This window comes from Arvicola amphibius, chromosome 7, assembly GCF_903992535.2.
Source record: "Arvicola amphibius chromosome 7, mArvAmp1.2, whole genome shotgun sequence".
Taxonomy (NCBI): domain Eukaryota; kingdom Metazoa; phylum Chordata; class Mammalia; order Rodentia; family Cricetidae; genus Arvicola; species Arvicola amphibius.
Window position 1 is genome coordinate 64098199 of NC_052053.1, and position 23884 is coordinate 64122082.

The 23884-nt window shown below is 36.8% G+C and overlaps 1 pseudogene; it reads left to right on the top strand.

Moving 5' to 3' along the window:
- The first annotated feature begins 13841 nt into the window (after nucleotides 1-13841).
- Nucleotides 13842-14296, top strand: LOC119819795 (annotated as a pseudogene).
- Nucleotides 14297-23884: the final 9588 nt, after the last annotated feature.

A 23884-nucleotide genomic window follows, 5' to 3' on the forward strand; every position in this document is an offset into this window, starting at 1 on the left:
AATAATTGGGGTAGAAGAAGGAGAAGAATTACAACTCAAAGGCCCAGAAAATATACTCAACAAAATTGTAGAAGAAAATTTTCCAAACCTAAAGAAGGATATTCCTATGAAGTTACAAGAAGCCTACAGAACACCAAATAGACTGGATCAAAAGAAAGCATCCACATAATATCCTGCACCACATAATAATCAAAACACAAAACATAGAGAATAAAGAACAGATATTAAGGGCTGCAAAGGAAAAAGGTCAAGTAACATATAAAATAAACCTATCAGAATTATACCTGACTTCTCACTGGAAACCATGAAAGCCAGAGGTCTTGGGGAGATGTGCTACAGACACTAAGGGAACATGGATGGAAGCCCAGAATACTATACCCAGCAAAGCTTGCATTCACCATCAATGGAGAAAACAAGATATTCCAGGACAAAAACAGATTTAAATAATACATAGCCACAAATCCAACCTTGCAGAAAGTAATAGAAGGAAAATCACAAACCAAGGAGTCCAACAATGCCCACAATAACTCAGGCATCTAGCGACCCTTCAGCAGCACAACAGGAAGAAGGGAAACACACAAACTCTACTACAAAAAAAATGTCCGGAGTTAACAACCACTGGTCATTAATATCACATAATATCAAAGGACTCAATTCACCTATAAAAAGGCACAGGCTAAGAGATTGGATATGAAAACAGGATCCAACATTCTGCTGTTTACAAGAAACACACCTCAACCACAAAGACAGACACCTACTCAGAGTAAAGGGTTGGGAAAGGGTTTATCAAGCAAATGTACATAAGAAACAAGCGGGTGTGGCCATATTAATTTCTAACAAAGTTGAGTTCAAACTAAATCAATCAGAAGAGATGGAAAGGGTCATTTTATAGTCATAACAAGAAAGATCCTTCAGAATGAAGTCTCAGTCTATGCCCCTAATATAAAAGCACCAACTGATGTAAAAGAAACATTACTAGAATTCAAGGCAGCCATCAAACCACACACATTAATAGTAGGAGTCTTCAACACTCCTCTCTCACCAATGGACAGGTCAAGAAGACACAAACCTAACAGAGATTTAAAAGAATTAATGGAGGTAATGAGCCAAATGGACTTAACATACATCTATAGAACATTCCACCCAAATAAAAAAGAATATACCTTCTTCTCTGCGGCTCATGGAACCTTTTCGAAACTTGACCACATACTCGGTAACAAAGCAAACTTCCACAGTTATAAAAAATATTAGTAAGCACCTGTGTCCTGTCAGTTCACCATGGATTAAAATTAGAATTTAACAACAATGCCACCCCCAGAAAGCCTAAAAAATCATGGAAACTGAACAGTCAACTACTGAAACACACCTGGGTCAAGGAAGAAATAAAGAAATTAAAGTCTTTCTTGAATTTAATGAAAATGAAGAGACAACATACTCAAACCTGTGGGACACAATGAAGGCAGTGCTAAGAGGAAAGTTCATAGCACTAAGTGCCCACTTAAAGAAAATGGAGAAAGCACTCATTGGAGACTTAACAGCACACCTGAAAGCTCTAGAAAAAAAAAAGAAGCAGATTCACCTAGGAGGAGTAGAAAATTAGAAATAATCAAACTGAGGGCAGAAATCAACAAAATAAAAACACAGAAAACAATCCAAAGAATCAATGAAACAAAAAGCTGCTTCTTGGAGAAAATCAACAAGATTGACAAACCCCTAACCAAACAAATCAAACAGCAGAGAGAGAACACGCAAATTAATAAGATCAGAAATAAGGGTGAAATAACCACAGACACAGAGGGAATTCAGAGAATCATTAGATCTTACTTCAAAAGCCTATATGTGACAAAATTGGAAAATGTAAAAGAAATGGACATTTTTTTAGATAAATACCATATACCAAAGTTAAACCAGGACCAGGTGAACATTCTAAATAGTCCTGTTAGTCGTGAAGAATTAGAAACTGTGATCAAAAACCTCCCTACCAAAAAGAGCCCAGGATCAGATGGTTTCCATGCAGAATTCTACCAGAACTTCCAAGAAGACCTAACACCTATACTCCTTAAGGTATTTCATAGTATAGAAACAGAAGAGTCATTGCCAAATATCTTTTATGAAGCTACAGTTACCCTGATACCTAAACCACACAAAGACTCAACCAAGAAAGAGAATTACAGGCCATTCTCACTCATGAACATCGATGCTCTCATTCTCAATAAAATACTGGAAAACCGAATCCAGGAACACATTAGAAAAATTATCCACCATGATCAAGTAGGCTTCATCCCAGTGATGCAACATTGAATAAATGGGACCTCCTGAAGTTGATCAGCTTCTGTAAAGCAAAGGACATTGTCACTAAGACTCAAAGGCAGCCTACTGACTGGGAAAAGATCTTCACCAACCCTGCAACTGAAAAAGGTTTGATCTCTAAAATATATAAGGAACTCAAGAGACTAGACTTTAAAATGCTAATTAACCCATTTAAAAAATGGGGCTCTGAACTGAACAGAGACTTCTCAACAGAGGAAGTTCAAATGGCCAAAAGACACTTAAGGTCATGCTCAGCCTCATTAGCTATCAGGGTAATGCAAATCAAAACTACTTTGAGATACCATCTTATACATGTCAGAGTGGCTAAAATCAAAAACACCAATGATAACCTGTGCTGGAGAGGTTGTGGGGTAAGGGGTATACTCATCCATTGCTGGTGGGAATGCACACTTGTGCAACCACTTTGGAAAGCAGTGTGGCGGTTTCTCAGGAAATTCAGGATCAACGTACCCTAGGACCAAGCACTTCCACTCTTGGGAATTTACCCAAGAGATGCCCAATCATACTACAAAAGCATTTGTTCAACTATGTTCATAGCAGCATTATTTGTAATAGCCAGATCCTGGAAAGAACCTAGAAGTCCTTCAGTGGAAGAATGGATGAAGAAACTGTGGAATATATACATATTAGAATACAACTGAGCGGTAAAAAACAATGACATCTTGAATTTTGCAGGCAAATGGATGAAAATAGAAAACACTATTCTAAGTGAGATAACCCAGACCCAAAAAGATGAACATGAGATGTACTCACACATAATCGCTTTCTAGCCATAATTAAAGGACATCCAGCCTATAATTTGTGATCCTTGAGAAGACAATAAGAAGATGAACCCAAATAAGAACATATAGTTATACTCCTGGATGTTTGAAGTAGATAAGATTGCTGAACATAAATTGGGAACTTGGGGGTGGGGTGGGATGGGGGCAAGGGGAGATGAGGAGAGAAAAGTGTGAAGGGGAGGATGGGGAGAGCTTGGTGGAATGGGATGCTTTGGATATAGGAAGGGTGGACATGGGATCAGGGAAGCATATATCTTAATTAAGAGAGCCATCTGAGGGTTGTCAAGACACTTGACTCTAGAGGGGTTCCCAGGTGTCCAGTGAGATGCCCCCAGCCATTTCCTTGGGCAGCTGAGGAGAGGGAGCCGAAAAAGGCCAGATCCTTTCACCATACTTATGAATATTTGCATATCACCATAGAACCTTCACCTGGCGATGGATGGAGATAGTGACAGAGACCCATTTTGGAGTACTGGACTAAGCTCCCAAGGTCCTGATGAGGAGCAGAAGAAGAGACAAAATGAGTAAGAAATTCAGAACTGTGAGGGATGCGTTCACCCACTGAGACGGCAAGACAGAACTAACAGGAAATCATCAAGTCCAGTTGGAATGCGACTGATGGAACATGCGAACAAACTGGACTCTGAAAGTGGCTGATAGTGGAGGCTGACCAAGAAGCCAAGGACAATGGCAATGGGCTTGGTCTCTAAGACAAGGACGGGCTCTGTGTGAGCCTTATCAGTTTGGTTGCTCACCTTCCTGGACCTGGAGGGAGTTGGGAGGACCATGGACTCAACATAGTGTAGGGAACCCTGATGGCTCTTTTTTAGCCTGGAGAGGGAGTGAATGGGGTGTATGGGTGGATGGGAGGGGAGGGAAGGGGGAGGAGGAGGGGAGGAGATGGAAATTTTTAATGAAAAAAGTATACTACTAAAAATAATGTACTACGCCTTACAATTGGGGATATGTTTATATAAATTATGGTATAGTCATGCTATGGAACAGAAAGTAATCATTATAAATATTTTAAACTAAAATTAATTATAAAAATAAATACAAAAAGCCTGTATGCACAAAATTGGAAAATGTGAAAGAAATGGAAACATTTTTGATAAGTACAATATACCAAAATTAAATCAATACTAGGTGAACAATTTAAATATACCTGTAAGTCTCTAGGAATTTGGAAGCTGTCATCACAAACCTCCCTACCAAAAATAGCTCTGGACCAGAAGGTTTCAATGCAGAATTCTACCAGAACTTCCAAGAGGAGCTAATACCTATAATCCTTAATGTGTGTACAAAATGGAAACAGAAGAGTCATTGCCAAACTCCTTTTATGAAGCTACAGTCACCCTGATACCAAAACCACACAAAGACTTAACCAAGAAAGAGAATTACAGACCAGTCTCACTCATGAACATCAATGCAAAAATTCTCAATAAAATACTGGCAAACTGAATCCAAAAACACATCCAAAAAATCATACATTATGATCAAAGCTAAGAGTCTGAATTAAAGGCATTTTTATTGGAGGTTTATTAGACACAGGCATGGATGTAAGTATCATTTCTCCAGAATCTTGGCATCCAAATTGGCCTATTTATGAGGTAGATGTTCAGGTCCTGGGAATTGGAACCCTATCTCAAGTGAAACAAAGCACGAGATGAGTTGAATGTATAGCGCCAGAAGGGCAAATAGGAAGACTAAGGCCATATATAACCAATATTGCAGCAAATTTGTGGGGTCATTACCTATTGCAGCAATGGAATACCCAAATTAATATTCCTCTAGCCCTCAAAACACGTATTTGAGGACAATATTAGAAGCTATTACAGAAGTTGGACACTAGCCATTCAGGCTGTACAGGAATACAAAGCAATTGATAAAGCTTCAGAGGTACCAACAGCCCTACATTTAAATGGTTAACTGATAAACCAATGGTTAAGCAGTGGCCTCTAGCTGAGTAAAAAGTTGCAGGTTTTAAAACAGCTGGTACAAAAGCATATAGAAGAATCAACCAGCCCTTGGAATTCTCCTGTATTTGTTAAAATGAAATCTGGAAAATGGATAATGGTTACAGATCTAAGTGATTTCAACAAGGTTATTCAACCTATGAGCTCTCTACAATTTGGAATTCTGCTGCCTTTTCTGCAAAAGAATGGCCTCTCATAATTATTGATTTAAAGTATTGTTTCTTCACTATACCTTTACAAGAAAAGGATAGAGATAAGTTTGCCTTCATAGTGCCTACTTATAATAATTCTCAGCCTTCCACAATACATCAATGGACCATCATCCCACAGGTAATGCTCAAAATCCCCACCCATTCCAATACTTTGTCAGCCAGCCATTGGAAATAATACTTAAGCAATTTCCTATGTCTATAATCTACCATTATATTGATGATATTTTATTATATGATTCAAATACAGCTATGTTAGTAATTATGTTTTAAGAAGTAAAGAAAGTCTTGTCTAAATGTTGATTACAATTGCTCCTGAAATGATTCAAAGAGGAGATTTGTTAATTACGTAAATTTCAGAATAGCCCTATAGAAAATTAGAACACAAAAGGCACATATTAGGAGAGACTGGTTAAGGATTCTTAAAAACTTTCAAAGATTATGGGGAGACATTTCTGGTCTATGATCAGCTGTTTGGATAACACCTGATCTTATAATTCATTTAAACAATATCTTAGATGGTGATAAAGACTTTAATAGTGCCAGAAAATTAAGAGGTGAAGCAGAAAGGAATTGGTTATTGTTGAGAAATTACAAGAGGCACATGTGGATAGGGTGAATCCAAATCTTAATTGTATTCTAGTCATATTGCCTTCCAGAATTTCTTCTACAAGAATTTTAATGCAGATGGATTATATTCTCTTAGAATGGATTTTTTTACCATATAAACCAAGTAAAAAATTAAAAACTGATATGAAAAAAGTCTCTGAATTGATAATAAAAGGTAAATTGAGAATCTGTCAATTAGCAGGTATAGACCCAGTAGAAATTATAGGGCCTTTTACTACTAATGAAATAAAAAGTTTATGTGAAGACAATGAACCCTGGCAATGGGCTTGTGCTATTTTTGGGGGGTATAAACTAAAACAATTATCCCAAAAGTGATAAACTTTACCTTAGAAAGAGAATATCTTGATTCTTCCACAAACTATACATGATGCACCAATAAATGGAACCCATACATTTTACACTGATGCAAATAAAAGAGGGAAGGCAGGTTACAAAATATACAAAATAATTAAGGTGAAACAAAGGACTTATAATTCTGTCCAGAAGGTAGAAATATATGCTATTCTTATGGTACTAAGGGATTTGAAAGAACCTCACAATATACAGAAAGATTTGTGTTATATATTGAAACTGCTAAATTTATACCAGATGATACAGAATTGACTTCATTGTTCATCCAGGTGAAGACATAATCAGGAATAGGCTTTGTCCTATATACATAATACACATCTGATCCCAAATGGGTCTGGCGGGTCCTTTACCACAAGATAACACAGAAATTGGTCAATTATTGATTGGAACTGTCTTGCAGGCCTCTGAATTTCATGAAAAAAATCATGTCAATAGCAAAGTTTTAAAGAAAAAGTTTTCTATTACATGGTAACAAGCTAAGGAGATTATAGAGAGGTGTCCTACTTACTTTTTCTATAATCAAACATTATTGTCAGCAGGGAATAACTCTAAGGGTCCTCAAAGGCTTGAAATATAGCAGATGGATGTGTTCCACTTTAAGGAATTTGGTAAATTAAAATATGCATAGCACACCATAGACACATAACCAGGTTTTTAATGGCAACTTCCTTGAGTTCAGACAAGGCTGATTCAGTAATTACAAATTTATTAGAAGTTATGGCCATCATGGGCATTCTTGCACAAATAAAGACAGACAATGGTCCAGGATATGTATCTAAAAAATGAAACAGATCTTTGCTTATTTTAATATAAAGCACATTATAGGTATACAGCTGTGATTAACATAGGACGTTTCCATGCTCACATTAATAAAGATTCCTTGTCAAACTCCTCACAGTTTTATGTATTCTTTTTAAATTTTATTCAGTTTATTTACTTTTTGCATATTTTGAAAAATTGTACAATATATTCTGATTACTAAATATCTCCCCAATTTCACACCATCTTCTTCTCTCTATAGAATGCAAACAGACAAAAAATTAAAATAAAAAGCATTAATAATATGTAAGAAAGAATAACAGGAACTTACACACATATGAACCATAACAACACTCAACTATGAAACTATCATTTATAGGTAAAAGATGAGTAAGACTGAAGAAATAATTCACAGTGTGAAACCAGAAAAAATATCTATAAAATATTGCATGTATTCGGTGTTAGCCATCTACTGCTGGAGATGTTTGCAGTTAATACACTCAATAATACTCCAGTAAAGAAAACAAACATTTCCATTTCAAGGAAGTATCAAGTATAGAACTTATTGGTTAAGGGATGAAAGCCTGTGTCCATGTTCTTTTCTGAACATTAGGACACCATTAGGATCTTCTCTGTGAAGACTTGCTGTGCTTTTCTTTCTCTGTGACTTCATATGTGCATCATTCCTCCAGGGTCTAGAAGACATTCTTTCTTTAGTGTTATTCACCACTTCTAGATCTTAAGATTTATTCAAATATTAAATTCTTTTTCAAATATAATGTCTAACAATTGAGCTACTGCAGACAAATAAGAACATTGGCAATACTCCATACCTCTGGTGTCCCTCTGATCATTAAATTATAGAGAGCTGTCTTATGCCCAATACAGAGGTGTTCAATTAATAACTTATACCTTGTGGGATTAGAACATATTTTGGGTGATCAGAACAGTTCACCCATGCACATATGTGAGTTCAAGTACTCATTAGTTTATTATTATTGGAATTATATTAGAAACCAATCTTGAACTGAACAGAAATTTTACCTGATGTTCAATTTTCCTAATGCAGGAAGATGATATACTGCATGAAGGAATAGAAAAAAACATCAATGATTTTACACAAAGGCAGACTAAAATCTCATTCATGAGCTGTCCTACTCATATTTCTGGAAGCACATATCTCTTATACCCATAGAACATGATCAGAAAACCACAGGAATAATGCTAATAACTAAAGGACAAGTTTATCTACATCTCTCTAGTTTTCATAACATTTTCTTTAAAATATTATTTTTATAACAATACTGTACAGCATATCAATAAAACCACACCAAAATATGAACACAAATTCCTTCCTTCAACACATACAAAATCTCATGTGTGAAACTAGGCAATTAGTAAATATTCTGTATTTTCTGTCATTTTGTTGTGAAAATAACATTATAATTTATATTTCTCTTATTCCATAGTACAGTTTACTTTACTTTCATTTTTTCCTTTATAATATCAGGCCACATGCATTCTCTATCCTTTCCATGTATATGTATACATATGTTTCAGGATCCTCATTTTAATATTATTTTCTTACAACATAAATTTTGTTTCTCTTAAACCAACACTTAACATCTCTATTTTGAAACAAATTCATTGTTGAAATTCTGTCTCCTGTGATTTCCTGATATCCTTTAATTTTATCTATATTTTAGTATGTCCTTGACCTTAATTACTCAAACCCCAATGACCAATTTTTAGTCTCTTGGTTTATATAAAGTAAACACACAAACGTAATATTAACATCTTGTAATTATATACAAGGGAGAACATGTAGCATTTGTCTTTATTGATCAGGTTGACCTCACTCAACATATTTTTCCAGTTCCATCCACTTATCTATATATTATTTAGTTCATATTTTACTACTGCTTATTTTTTCCAAAGTTTATAAAACCAACATTCCTATTATATATTTCCCCTGTGTTGGAAATATGTGTTTGTTCCATATTCCAGCCCCTGTGAATAGAAAACCAATAAACATGGAAACATAACTCACTCTTTAATAAGATATAGAGTCATTGAACACATGCTTTGGAAGGATATGACTGGGACACAGCATAGTTTTATTGATTAATTTTTGTGAAAATCTATACACTGACTTCCTGTGTAACTACACTAATTTATTTTTACCTCAACCTGTAAACAATCTTTCTCCAGTTCATGCCTGCATTTGCTATACTTTATTTTCTTGCTTATAATCATTCTCAGGTTCTAACAATGTCTTGAAGAGTTTAAAAAGTGCTTCTTTTCAGAAAGAAATGCATGTTCCTTTTTCATTAAACCTTGTAAGATTTTTAACAGTGCAGAGAAAACTGAAAAAAAAAATAAGATCAATTTTCTGAGAAACTGCAACACTGATTTGCAAGAAGTTGTTCAAATTTGCATTCCCACCAGCAATCGATGATTGTTCCCCTTACTCCACATCCTCTCCAGCAAAGGCTATCATTGATATCTCAAAGTTGTTTTGATTTGCAATTCCCTGATGACTAAGGATGTTGAACATTTCTTTAAGTATCTTCTGGCCATTTGAGATCCTTCTGTTGAGAATTCTCTGTTTAGTTCAGTACACCATCTTTTAAATATGTTATTTAGAATTTTAATGTCTAATTTCTTATGGGCTTAAGTTGACTTTTTGGCTTTTCTTTTAGTGGTTGTGACACTTCTGGAATCTACAATCCTTCCTGACCCACTTCTACTGCATTCTCGAGTCTGCCTAATGTTTGACTGTGGGTCTCTACATTTGTATCGATTAGATGTTTTGTGAAGCCTCTCCAACTGGGATAGGAGAATAGCGTTAGTAATTATTTCATTAATTTTTCACAGTCATGTGTGGTTTTATCCTAGGTCACTGAGCTATCCATCTTCTGGATCATGGTTCTCCAGGCAGTGTAAAGGGTGGACTCCCTTGCATGGCATGTGTCTTAACCTGGACCAGTCATTGCTTGACCACTCCCACAATTTCTGTGTCACCTATACCCTAGCACACCTTGTAGCCTGGAGGTTTGTGGATGGCTGGGTGTCCCAGTTCCTCCACCGAAAGTCTTACCTGGTTATTGGAGATTGTCAGTTTAGATTCTCTATGTCCTATTGTTAGGATTTTCAGTTAGGGTCACCTTCATAGATTCTAGGGAATTTCTATTGTGATAGGTGTCTCTCTCTTCCCTGAGATGCCTTCCCAATCCAGTTGTCTCTCCCAGCACTCTCTCTTCATCCTCCCTACACTTAACCCCTTCTGTTCCTTCCCACTTAAGCCTCACCTCCAACCATGATGTGTATTCTATTTCCCATCCCAGGGAGATTCACATGTTACCCCTTGAACTCTCCTTGTTACTTTGACTACCAGGCCTGTGTATTGTAGCATGGTTCTCCTTTACAGATAATATCCACTTACAAGTGAGCACGTACCATGTTTGTCTTTCAAAGTCTGGGTTACCTCATTCAGGATGATTTTTTTTTTATTTCTATCTCTTTGTCTGCAAATTTCATGATGTCATTTTTAATAGCTGAGTATTACTCCATTGTACAAATGTATTACAATTCTTTATCCACTCTTTTTGGGGGTCCTCGAGTTTGTTTCCAGTTTCTGGCAATTATGTAAAATGCTGTTATGAAAATAGTTGAGCAGTTGGAGTTGTGTTAGTGTGGAGTGTCATTTGCATATATGATAGAGGTTGGTATAGGTGGTTCTTGAGGTAGAGGTTCTCCATTATTTACAAAGTGACATATTAGTTTCCAAAGTGACTACACAAGTTTGCACTCCCATCATCAGTGGAAGAGAGTTTCTCTTTCTCTATATCCTCTCCAGCATGATGTATTACTTGTGATTATAATGTTAGTCATTCTCACAGGTGTAAGATGGAATCCCAGAGTCATTTGGTATTTGGGACTTCTGAGTGCCAGCCTCAGTGTCCGTTCAGTGTTCATGATGGCTAACGATGTGGAAATTTTTTTTTTTTTTGATTTTTCGAGACAGGGTTTCTCTGTGGCTTTGGAGCCTGTTCTGGAACTAGCTCTTGTAGACCAGTCTGGTCTCGAACTCACAGAGATCCTCCTGCTTCTGCTCCCAAGTGCTGGGATTAAAGGCGTGCGCCACCACCGCCTGGCGATGTTGAAAATTTTTAAAGTGCTTCCCCAACATTTGAGATGCCTCTGTTGAAGATTCTCTGTTTAGATCTGTATTCCATTTTTATATTGAATTATTTGTTTTTTATGTCTAGTCTTCAGTACTTTTTATATTTTGAATATTAACCCTTGATCTAATGTAAACTCTGTAAACTGCCATTTAGTTCTTTTGATAGTTTTCTTTGCCTTACAAAAGCTTTTTAGTTCCATTTATTAATTGGTGATCTTATTGCCTGTGCAATTGGTGTTCTGTTCAGGAAATTTTTACTGTGCCAATGTGTTCAAGGTTATTTCCACTTTCACTTCTATCAGGTTCAGTGTATCTGGTTTTATGTTGAAAAATTTTATCCACTTTTCCCTGAATTCTGTGCAGGGTGATAGATATGGACCTATTTTCACTCTTCTATGTGCTGACATCTATTAAGACCATCATTTGTTGAAGATGTTTTCCTTTTACTTTGTATAGTTTTGCTTCTTTTTCAAAAATCAAGTACCCCTATGTGTGTGGATTTACTTCTGGGCCTTAGTCCAATTCCATTGGTCAACCTGTCTGTTTTTATGTCAATACGATGAAATTTTTTATTATTTTTCTCTATAGTACAGCTTAAAATCAGGGATGGTGATACCTCTATAAGTTCTTTGATTGCACAGGATTGTTTTAGCGATCATCAAACTAATTTCCAAAGTCACTATGCAATTTTACACTTAAATCAACATGTGACTATAGATTACCCTTTCCCCACATGCATGCCTACATTTTTTGTCTTTTATTTTCATGTTTATAGACACTCTTATTGAAGCAATAATGTTTTAATTTTAATGTCATGGGTGAACTAAGGACTTTGGTTGCAGGCCATAGAGAATCCAAACTTGAACTGAACAGGAAATTTTCCCTGTTGGTTATGTTTTCTAGTACAGGAAGGTGCTATGAAGCCTGCAGAAAGAGAAAGATATCAATAATCTTACACAGTACCAGACCTTTTAGTCTACTCTATCAGCTTTCAGGTAAGAGATACCAACTAGTTTTCTTGTTCTATGCCTAATAACTGCCTTTTAATTGGATTTGTGACATGCTCCATAGGAAAGACACCATCCCAGGTAAACATGTTTAAAAAGTCAGGATTAGGAATGATATAGACCAAGTATACCCTAATTGTATTGCTAATGGTCATGTTGTCTGTCTATAACTATATGTTTATTTATAATAGATAACGCAAGTGGGGGATGGACTCCCTATGGATCACTGCCAGCTGAGTGGCTGTTAGGACTGGAAGAATGCATAGGTAGTTAGAATCACTGTTTTAGAAGTGTGCCCACTCGGCAGTTACTTATGAGTTAGTGGATAATGCCCACCATTGCCATACAGATAGAATTTATTAGACTTAATGAGTTATTCATTAATTAAACAAAAGAGATCAATATGTTAGAAGAAAGATCTTTTGTTTTGGGAGATCATAAGGGGAGCAGGAGGGACTTAGTGGGTGAAAATATAATCAAAATATATTGCATTCATAAATGAAAATTGCAAGGGATAAACAAAAGTATTCTGAAATAACAATATTCCATATGTTTAGAATTTTCACATAGGTGTATTATGTCCACTGTACATAATTACCCTAAAAAGTCAACCTATCATTTTCTTGCCTCTCCATATCCATTTGCCACTTTGATTCCGTTGACATTTTCAGTTCTATGTCCTTACATGTGTGCATTCACAATTATTTCTAACTCTACGATATCCATGGACTACAAATCAGACTCAGACAATATCTGTTTATGAGAGGGCCTTAAATTAATTATGTCATCACGAATTGTATTCTTTTATCTCAGAGTTATATAAGTTCCTTATACATTACTGATGAATAAATTATGTTTTATAGCATATATACTGTGTTTTCTTGATACAGTCATTTGCTCAAAGACATGTAGTTTATTTACTTACTGTAGATAATGCTGCAATAACATTTGTGTATAAAATTTTCACTTTTTTGGTTTTTCAAGGTAGGGCTTTTCTGTGGCTTTGGAGCCTGTCCTGGAACTAGCTCTTGTAGACCAGGATGGCCACGAACTCACAGAGATCCATATGCCTCTGCCTCCAGAGTGCTTTGATTAAAGGTGTGTGCCATCACAGTCCAGCTGACATTTTCACTTTTGATCATATGGGTAAGTGATTTAGTTTGCAGTCTTCTGGAGAAATACTTCCCAACTTCATCTATATGAAAAAAGAAAAGAAGTTCACATAATTTACAAGTTTTGAAATCCTTTTCATATCTACCATCTGTAAATTTTTTGTCACAAGAGGAACAATTATCTCTGGCTGAAGTCTCTTTGTAAATTGAGAGCTTATGTCGTAATGTTATATCCACAGGTCTGTACAGGGCTTGGGGATATAATAGGGTTTCATTTCCTCAGACAGAATTAGAACTGGAATTTAGCATCCTGCTGCCTGAACCAAGTTCCCCTACCTCTTTCTTCTAAGGCTGTACTAGGTCCTTATCTAAGAAGTACACTGCTCATGAATATACAAATCACATGAGTCTATGGAGGTAAATACAGGGATGTCTACACCCTAGAACAACATATGATCAGTGTCCTTTCCACAGTCACTGAGCACACAGGTCCTTATCATGGAATGGAGCTGGATCACTCTCTTCCTCATGTCACTAACTACAGGTAAAGGGGCATTAATGTTCCAAATCTGAAGAGGGAACAGAGACTTAACTGATAATGACACCTAAACTGTCTTTTCTCTACAGGTGTCCACTCCCAGGTACAGCTGCAGCAGTCTGGGCCTGAGCTTGTGAGAACTGGGACCTCAGTGAAATTGTCCTGCAGAACCTCTGATGATATTACTAAATACTATATTAACTGGGTGAAGCAGGGTCCTGTTCAGGGCCTGGAGTGGATTGGATATATTGATCCTGAAAATGGCAATACTAAGTATAAATAGAAGTTCCAGGGCAAGGCCACACTGACTGCAGACACATCCTCCAGCACAGCCTACATGGAGCTCAGAAGCCTGACTTCTGAAGACTCTGTGGTCTATTACTGTACAGCACAAATTGCTGTAACCATATCCTGAGTGTGTCAGAAATCCTGGTGGAGCAGAAAGACGCCCTGGGATTGAGATGACAGGTCCATTAATCTGGAGACTTACATAGAAATAATGTTCCTGAGTGTCTGTTTTTCTGTTCCCTTCTATATAAATAGAATGCTGCTAATTGACCTCCATTTATGTGTTTCTCTGTTTAAAAAAAAACACACCAAAGAATGGAAAAGTGTGTTGATGCATAGTGATAGTATTATCTCTGGATTCCAAGAGACTTGAACATTTTGGAGTAGTTTTGAATCATGTATAATATGAATTTTACCAGTAAATCCATATAAACAGCACCAAAACTCCTCTCACAGTCTTAAGTAGCATGAATGTGTGTTTTTAATTCTGCCTGTATTGTGCAGCAGAATTTCAGTTTCTCAGAATGCAAGAGATATTTACATCATAATGTACTTACCACATAAGTGTAAATCTTATAAGTTTACAAAAATATTAATAAATTAATTTTTAAAGAACTGATTTTTTTACCCAGTTTGCATACATATTATTTAAGAATTGATTTGAAATTATTCATATTGATCTGATCTCAAGTTTTCTGCCTTTACAGAACCAGTATCCTGACCTACAGTTTTAGGCTTTTACAGAACACTGACTGACTCTGACAACGACATCATCCTTCATGTTCCTCTGGATATGTTGAAGTAACTCTTGTTCTGTAGAGTGATTGTCTTTGGATACCTGGGCTAATAACAAGCAGCATGGAATACAATGTCTATCATAAAAGGAAGGACATTTGCAGCAGATGTGTAAGGGTAACCCTTGAGATAAGTCAGGAATCCTGGGCCTCGAGACGTCTCCCAGATCAGCCTAAGTAGAAAGCAGGAAACTTTTGCTGTGTGGAGGGAGACCTCCATGTTGTCCTCTTAGCGAATTCTGTCAGCTATGGGAGATTGTAACATCTGATCAGCCAGCTATATCTTTCAACACATTCACTATATATCTACTTCCTTCATATATTTTTCTGAAATTGTTAACTGATCTATAGGTACAACAGTGGTGCCTCCTGTTTTTTGGCTCTTTTATCTGGAAACATGTGGGAGAATGAAGTAAACTCAAGAGTGTGATTCTCTGATTTCAGGTTCTCTGCCCTAGGTATAGACAATGAAGGCAACCAAGATTCTGCTTTTTTCCTGTGGTGACCATGTTACAAGGAGGAATTGCTAGAGTTGGATACATACAACTGTCACCAGGGTGAAACCTAGTTTTGAGAGGGACATTGATAATTATATAGGCATAACATAAAATCAATTTCTGAAACATCTATTCAGCATCTCCAGGTTAATCAACAGCTGAACCCTGTATTTAATGCCTATGTTACAAGTTAAACCAGAATATGGAACTTCAGTGCAAGCCATGTCAAATCAACTTGCAAAGGGCAAAGGACCAGCAGAGCGCACAATGAAGCTAAGAATTCCCATTAGGGAAATGGGGTGAAGTGTGGAGGGGATTCTGTTTCTTCTGTGGTTTCCTTTCTTAAAGTCTGTTAACTGACTTGCACCTGCTGTGATTGACATATGATGTTTGCATGGTCATATACAGTAAAGATTCCTTGTCAAACTCATCACAGGTTTGTATATTTTTTTAAATTTTATTCAGTTTTATTTACTTTATACATTTTTTGAAAAAAATGTACGATATATTCTGATTACTGAATTCCCCCCAATTTCAAACCCTCTCCTTCTCTCTGTAGGAAGCAAACAGTCAAAAAAGAAAAAAATTAAAATAATTATTTATGTAAGAATAAAAACAGAAAGTTAAATACATATAACCCATAACAACACTCAAAATGAAGCTATGATATAGGTAAAAGTTGAGTAATATGGAAGAAATAATGCAGAGTGTGAAATCAGAAAATATCTGTAAAATATTGCATTCATTCTGTGTTAGCCATCTATTGCAAGACTTGTGTCCAGTCCTGAGTGAAGTAAGTACACCCAATAATACTTCAACAGAGAAAACAAACATTTCTTTACAAGGAAGTATCAGTTATAGAACTTCTTGTTTAGGGGAGGAAAAGCCTGTGTCCTTGTTCTTCTCTCCACATTGGAACCCCATAGCATCAAATCTGTGCAGACTCAGCATGCTTTCCAGTCTCTATGACTTCATATGTGCATCAGTCCTGTGGTGTCTGGAAGACACACTTTCCTTGGAGTTATGATCCACTTCTAGCTCTTAATATTTATTTATATTTTATATTCTTTCTCAGAAACAAGGTCTACCTATTGAGCTATTGTACACAAATAAGAACATCGGCGGTGCCTCATACTGTTTTCTCAACACCTGTGGGGCCTCCATGATTAATAAATCATAGAGAGCTGTGTTGTGCCCAATACAAAGATGTTCATTAATAACTCTTGGTTTCTGGGAGCAGAACAGTTCACCCACGCAGTTATCTGTGTTCAAATACTCATTAGTTAGTTAGAAACCAACTTTGTACTAAACAGGAAATTCTCCCTGCTGGGTAATTTTTCTTGTGTAACAAGGAGCTAGGCAGCCTGAAGGGAGAGAAAAGACATCAAGGATCTTATACAGTAGCAGATCTCATGTTCTACAAATCTCATCCATGAGCTGTCTAATCCATATTTCTGGAAGCATGTATCTCTTATATCCATAGACCATGATCAGAAAAACCACAAGGGCAATGCTAATAACTAAATGACAATGTTATCTAAATCTCACTAGTTTTCATACAATTTTCTGTAAAATATAATTTTTTATAACAATACTGTATCAGCAGATTCATAAAACCACACCAAAAACTGAACACAAATTCATTCAGTCAACATATAGAAAAATCTCAAATGTAAAATTAGGCACCTAGGAAATCTTCCTTATTTACTGAAATTTTGTTATAAAATAACTTTATAATCTACATTTCTCTTATTTCATAGTCTATTTTACTTTCATGTTCTTGCTTCATTGTGTCATGCAAATGAATTTTATATTCTTTACATTGATATGTTTACATATGTTTCAGGATCCTCATTTTAATATGGATTTCTTACAACTTAAATTGTGTTTCTCTTACACCAACACTTAATGACTCCATTTTGCAAATGATTTCATGTTTGAAATTCTGTCTCCTATGCTTTTCTGATCTCTTTTCATTTTATCTATATTTTAGTATATCCTTGACCTTAATTCCTCAAACCCCAATGGCCAATTTTAAGTCTCTTGGTCTATATAAAATAAACACACAAACATAATATTCACATCTTGCAATCACATATAAGTGAGAATATGTCACATTTTTATTTATGGTCTAGAGTGACCTCACTCAGCATATTTTTCCAGTTACATCCACTTATCTATAGATTTCTTAGCTCATATTTTACTACTGCTTATTATTTCATTGTTTATACAACCAACATTTTCATTATATATTTATCCTTTGTTAGAAATATAGATTTGTTCCATCTTCAGAAACTGTGAATAAAACACCAATAAACAATGACACAGAACTGACTCTTTAGTAAGATATAGAGTCACTGAGCACATGCCTGGGAGGGATATGGCTGGGACACAGCATAGTTTTATTAATTAATTTTTGTAAAACTTTACAAACTGATTTCCCATGTAACTACACTAATTTATTCTTACATCAACCTGTAAACAATCTTTCCCCAGCTCTTACTTGCATTTGCTGTACTTTGTTTTCTTATTTATAATCATTCTCAGGTAAAAAGAGAGCAACAAAGTTGATTCAGTCTACATGTCACTGTGAGTTGAGGACTTTAGTTGTAGGACATAGAGAAACCAACATTGAACTGAACTGGAAATTCTTCCTGCTTGATAATTTTTCTAGTGCCAAAATGTGTTATACATTCTGAAGGGAGAGAAAGGCATCAATAATCTTACACAGCAGAAGACATCTTGATCTACAATATCAGACTGCAGCTAAGATGTGTCCACTGGTGCCTAGTAGTTATGTAATAATGAACTACTTTCTACTTGGATTTGTGATCAGATTCATAGGAAAGTATTCATCCTTGGTAAACATGTTAAAAAATACCCATGACTGGATGTGACATACTACTTACATAGTAGATCCTACTTGTACCTTTAATGTTCATATTGTCAAACTGTCTTAAAAATATCTATGTCTATTCCCAATAACTTGATACTCTTCTCAGCCTGATCCCAGAATTTCTTCTGTGCTGTGTTTCATGATTATGCAGACATTCATGATTACTCAAAGTGCTGAAAATGAATGTTTGAGTACACAATCTCAGATGAGTCATTTAACCTCCTACCTAAAGCACAATGATCATCTCAAAGAGGCACTGAAAAGAATGTAAGATCCCGAATAAGGGCAGACCATCATGGAATTCTAATGTTACCACTTGACTTGACCATTGCACGTATGAGCTAGCAGTCTCTATAGTTTCCAGCACAAGACATGACCAAATCCAGCCAAACACAAAGACAGACTGAGAGCCTGTGAAATTGCTGAGCATGTAAAAGTGTCTACTGGCAGTCTTGACAATACTATTTTGATTGCTTGCAGCACATTGTAGAATACAAAAATTTAATTTCATAAATTGCCCCAGGGGTAATTGCATCCCCCTTTGGTGCATTTGTGTACTTCTCTCACCATTAACTAAAATGCAATCATATTTTAAAATATTGCAACATGATGGAGAGGGACTCATGAAGACCCTAACAAACATGAAAGTCTGTTTGCTTTTCAAGAATGATGAGGAGCCCTTTTGTCTGGGCTGTGACCCTGGGCTGCCTGGAATCCCTGATCCTGTCCACTGACATTCCATCTGAACTGGTGAGTGAATGCAGACCCTAGGGCAACCTGCCCTGGAAGAGAGCACAGACCCCCTACCCCCACTTCCCTCTGCAGGCTGGTGTCTGTTTCTCCCGTCCCTGTGTCTCCCAAGCTTTCCCTAGTGTTCTCAGGTGTCCTGCTCCTGCTCTAAGGCCATCCACCCAAAGGGGTCAGACTCTGGCCTCCAGGCAGGTCTGAGGATTCCTGCGGAGGGGTGCGGGCTCCATCAGATTGTGCTGCCAGGTTCGCTGTGTGGTATTCCACCAGTTCAGTTCCATCTGAACTGGTGTCCTGCTCCTGTTCTAAGGCCATCCACCCAGAGGAGTCAGACTCTGGCCTCCAGGCTGGTCTGAGGATTCCTGCAAGGGAGTGCTGGCTTCTTCAGTTTGTGACGCAAGGAATAGGTCCACCTCAGGCACTGGGGAGATCCAACCAGTTTCAGTCACAGCAAAGATTGGTCTAGGATACCAAGCGCCTCCGGGCTCCTTTTGAAGGAAGAGATGGGCAGGCGCCAATGCAGGAGCTCCTCCAACAACATGAAAGGCAACATGACATCACCACAATCCAGACATCCCGAAAAAACAAGAATTGAACACCCTACCCCAGAAGATATAGAAGAAACCGACCTTAAACAGTACTTTATGAAAAAAATAGAGGACCTTAAACAGGAGGTAAAAAACTGCCATAAAGAAATGGAGATGACAAACAAAAAGGTAGACGAAATAAATAAATCTCTCAAAGATACCCAAGAAAAACAAGAAAAACAAGAAAAAGCAATCAAACATGTAAGGCAAACAGTACAAGACCTGATAAATGAAATGGAGGTATTGAAGAAAACACAATCTGAGGGACGACTGGAAATGGAAACTCTGAGTAAACGAACAGAAACTTCAGAGACAAGTATTTCCAACCGAATACAAGAGATGGAAAAAAGAATCTCGGACTCTGAAGATACTATAGAGGAAATAAACTCACAGATTAAAGAACTAAACAAATCTAACAAATTCTTAACACAAAACATTCAGGAAATCTGGGACACCATGAAAAGACCAAACCTAAGAATAATTGGGGTAGAAGAAGGAGAAGAATTACAACTCAAAGGCCCAGAAAACATATTCAACAAAATTATAGAAGAAAACTTCCCCAACCTAAAGAAGGATGTTACTATGAAGGTACAAGAAGCCTACAGAACACCAAATAGACTGGATCAAAAGAAAGCATCCCCACGCCATATAATAATCAAAACACAAAACATACAGAATAAAGAACAGATATTAAGATCTGCAAAGGAAAAAGGTCAAGTAACATATAAAGGGAAACCTATCAGAATTACACCTGATTTCTCAATGGAAACCATGAAAGCCAGAAGAGCTTGGATAGATGTGCTACAGACACTAAGGGAACATGGATGCAAGCCAAGACTATTATACCCAGCAAAGCTTGCATTCACCATTGATGGAGAAAACAGGATATTCCAGGACAAAAACAGATTTAAAAAATACGCAGCCACAAATCCAGCCTTGCAGAAAGTAGTAGAAGGAAAATCACAAACCAAGGAGTCCAAAAACGCCCACAATAACGCAGGCATCTAGCGACCCTCCACCAGCACAACTAGAAGAAGGGAAACACACAAACTCTACTACTAAAAATGACTGAAGTTAACAACCACTGGTCATTAATATCACTTAATATCAATGGACTCAATTCACCTATAAAAAGGCACAGGCTAAGGGACTGGATACGAAAACAGAATCCAACATTTTGCTGTTTACAAGAAACACACCTCAACCACAAAGACAGACACCTACTCAGAGTAAAGGGTTCGGAAAAGGTTTATCAAGCAAATGGCCCTGAGAAACAAGAGGATGTGGCCATACTAATTTCTAACAAAGTTGACTTCAAACTAAAATCAATCAGAAGAGATGGAAAGGGACACTTTATACTCATAACAGGAAAAATCCATCAGAATGAAGTCTCAATCCTGAATATCTATGCCCCTAATATAAAAGCTCCCACTTATGTAAAAGAAACACTTCTAGAACACAAGGCAGCCATCAAACCACACACACTAATAGTTGGAGACTTCAACACTCCTCTCTCACCAATGGACAGGTCAATCAGACAGAAACCTAACAGAGAATTGAAAGACTTAATGGAGGTAATGAACCAAATGGACTTAACAGACATCTATAGAACATTCCACCCAAATAGGAAAGAATATACCTTCTTCTCTGCGGCTCATGGAACCTATTCGAATATTGACCATATACTTGGTAACAAAGCAAACTTCCACAGTTACTAAAAAATATTAGTAACCACCTGTGTCTTATCGGATCACCATGGATTAAAATTAGAATTCAACAACAATGCTACCCCCAGAAAGCCCACAAACTCATGGAAACTGAACAGTCAACTACTGACCCACACCTGGGTCAAGGAAGAAATAAAGAAAGAAATTAAAGTCTTTCTTGAATTTAATGAAAACAAAGATACAACATACTCAAACCTATGGGACACAATGAAAGCAGTGCTAAGAGGAAAGTTCATAGCACTAAGTGCCCACTTAAAGAAAACGGAGAAAGCACTCATTGGTGACTTAACAGCACACCTGAAAGCTCTGGAAAAAAAAGAAGCAGACTCACCTAGGAGAAGTAGAAGACTGGAAATAATCAAACTGAGGGCAGAAATCAACAAAATAGAAACACAGAAAACAATCCAAAGAATCAATGAAACAAGAAGCTGGTTCTTGGAGAAAATCAACAAGATTGACAAACCCTTAGCCAAACTAATCAAACGGCAGAGGGAGAACACGCATATTAATAAGATCAGAAATGAAAAGGGGGACATAACCACAGACACAGAGGAAATTCAGAGAATCATTAGATCTTACTACAAAAGCCTGTATGCCACAAAATTGGAAAATGTAAAAGAAATGGACAGTTTTTTTAGAAAAATACCATATACAAAAGTTAAACCAGGACCAGGTAAAGGCTCTAAATCATCCTGTTAGTGGCGAAGAATTAGAAACTGTTATCAGAAAACTCCCTACCAAAAAGAGCCCAGGACCAGATGGTTTCAATGCGGAATTCTACCAGAACTTCCAAGAAGACCTAATACCTATACTCCTTAAGGTATTTCATAATATAGAAACACAAGACTCACTGCCAAATTCCTTCTATGAAGCTACAGTTACCCTGATACCTAAACCACACAAAGACTCAACCAAGAAAGAGGATTACAGGCCAATCTCACTCATGAACATTGACACAAAAATTCTCAATAAAATACTGGCAAACCGAATCCAAGAACACATTAGAAAAATTATCCATTACGATCAAGCAGGCTTCATCCCAGAGATGCAGGGCTGGTTCAACATACGAAAATCTATCAATGTAATCCATCATATAAATAAACTGAAGGAAAAAAAAAGCAAATGGTCATCTCATTAGATGCTGAAAAAGCATTTGACAAAATCAGCACCCTTTTATGATAAAGGTTTTGGAGAGATTAGGGATACAAGGGTCATTCCTAAATATAATAAAAGCTATTTACAGCAAGCCGACAGCTAACATCAAATTAAATGGAGAGAAACTCAAGGCTATCCCAATAAATTCAGGAACACGACAAGGCTGTCCACTCTCTCCTTATCTCTTCAATATAGTGCTTGAAGTTCTAGCAATAGCAATAAGACAACATAAGGGAATCAAGGGGATTCAATTTGGAAAGGAAGAAGTTAAACTTTCATTATTTGTAGATTCTATGATAGTATACATAAGCGACCCCAAAAACTCCACCAAAGAACTCCTACAGCTGATAAACTCCTTCAGTAACGTGGCAGGTTACAAGATCAACTCCAAAAAATCAGTCGCCCTCCTATACACAAAGGATAAGGAAGCAGAGAGGGAAATCAGAGAAGTATCACCTTTCACAATAGCCACAAATAGCATAAGATATCTGGGAGTATCTCTAACCATGGAACTGAAGGATCTATTTGACAAGAACTTTAAGTCTTTGAAGAAAGAAATTGAAGAGGATACCAGAAAATGGAAGGATCTCCCCTGCTCGTGGATTGGGAGGATCAACATAGTAAAAATGGCAATTCTACCAAAAGCAATCTGTAGATTCATTGCAATCCCAAACAAGGTCACATTAAAATTCTTCACAGAGATTGAGAGGACAATAATCAACTTTATATGGAAAAAAAAGAAACCCAGGATAGCCAAAAAAATATTATACAATAAAGGTTCTTCTGGAGGCATTACCATCCCTGACTTCAAACTCTATTACAAAGCTACAGTATTGAAAACGGCTTGGTATTGGCATAAAAAACAGAGAAGTTGACCAATGGAATCGTATAGAAGACCTGGATCTTAAACCACAAACCTATGAACACCTGATTTTTGATAAAGGAGCCAAAAGTATACAATGGAAGAAAGAGGGCATCTTCAACAGATGGTGCTGGCATAACTGGATGTCAACCTGTAGAAGAATGAAAGTAGATCCATATCTATCACCATGCACAAAACTCAAGTCCAAATGGATTAAAGACCTCAATATTAATTTGAACACATTGAGCTTGATAGAGGAGAAAGTGGGAAGTACTCTACAACAAATGGGCACAGGAGACTGTTTCCTATGCATAACCCCAGCTGCACAGACCTTAAGTGCAACATTGAATAAATGGGACCTCCTGAAGTTGACCAGCTTCTGTAAAGCAAAGGACATTGTCACTAAGACACAAAGGCAGCCTACTGACTGGGAAAAGATCTTCACCAACC